The sequence below is a fragment of the Raphanus sativus genome, chromosome 2, assembly GCF_000801105.2.
Source record: "Raphanus sativus cultivar WK10039 chromosome 2, ASM80110v3, whole genome shotgun sequence".
In the NCBI taxonomy this organism is placed as follows: domain Eukaryota; kingdom Viridiplantae; phylum Streptophyta; class Magnoliopsida; order Brassicales; family Brassicaceae; genus Raphanus; species Raphanus sativus.
The window spans coordinates 16388896-16390376 of record NC_079512.1 but is presented as its reverse complement, the minus strand read 5'-3'; positions in this window follow the sequence as shown (position 1 = coordinate 16390376).

Sequence of the window (1481 nt, the reverse complement as noted above, 5' to 3'; positions counted from 1 at the left end):
ATTAATGGGGGGGGGGGGGGATTAAAGACAACTTATCGGTTACTGGTATCACGCCACAAAGGAGACGAAAGATCGCCTGCGCTACGGAAGTCGCCATCACCCCTAAAGTCTCGAGAAACACTTTACACTGACCCAAATGAAAAACGCAGCGTTCTATCGCGATGAAATTGATTAAACCACGCCATGGGCTAGACAGCAAGAAGGCCCAATGACGAAAACAATCTATTCTATTAAATTTGCAGTGTGACCTATTGATACATGTTAGATCCAATTATTTACAATCTACTTTTTGAAATAATTAACTGCCAATATTTAATATATACTTTTTACACATCTATTATATGCTTTGATTTCCACATATCTGATACCATCTTTTATATATATTATCAATAACAATTAATAACATTTATATTCATAGTATCAAGAACTGTGCTTACAAATAAATACATAACTATGCCAACTTTAAATATTGGATTGTTTGAATAAAAATATAGAACAATTCAAATCATTTTAAATTTATGGATAAAAATTGTTTCTGGGTCATTTTGTTTATAAATAATATTTTTAGTACGTATATTTAGGTATTTAGAAATTAAATATAATTAATGTATGTGGGTATATAATTTTATTTTAAAATTTTGGATATCAAGTTGCATAACTATACATTTTTGTTATATGCATTTCAGAAATTATTTTTAAACTTTGTTCATAGATATTACAATATATTATATTTTCTTATTAGTTACCTAATATAATTAGTCAAGAATATTTGTATTCAAAAAATCCGATTTGGAATCGACCCGAAAATCGAAATTTCATACTCTATTAAACATGTTTATATATTTGAAATGGTTATTAAAATATTATATTTGAAAACCAATTATACTCAATCCGCACCAAAAACCGAACAAATTTTTGAAAAATATTTGAAATTTTGTTTTTAATATTCTGTTAATTATATATATATATATATATATATATTAAGAAAATCATATTTAATAAATAATTTTTAATCAAAATAAAAGAATATCAATACTATTAAATTTGGAATATGTCCACTTAATGTTAGTTGAGTCCAACTAAAAAAAAGATATATATAACTGCTTATATGCCCATATAAATATAACTACTTAACCTTTAACCTTATTTAGAGAAAAAAATACGCCAACAACTAACTGGTGGAAAAGACTACTATTTTTTAAGAATACGCAGATAATAACTGGCTGGTCAATTAAACAGTTGCACAACCTTTTTCAAAAGATTCCGAACTGAAATGTGACAGTTTGTTGAATGGACGATATTTTGTTGTTTGTCGCTGGTTACAGCTTGGATTTTATAAAAATTATATTTCTTAAAAATATTAAACAAAAAATATATCCGTCCTTTTTAAATACTTTTTAAAAAAATACAGGAATTTAAAAATAATAATTTAAAATTTAAATCATTTATAAGTTTTATTATAAATATATATTTTATAATAA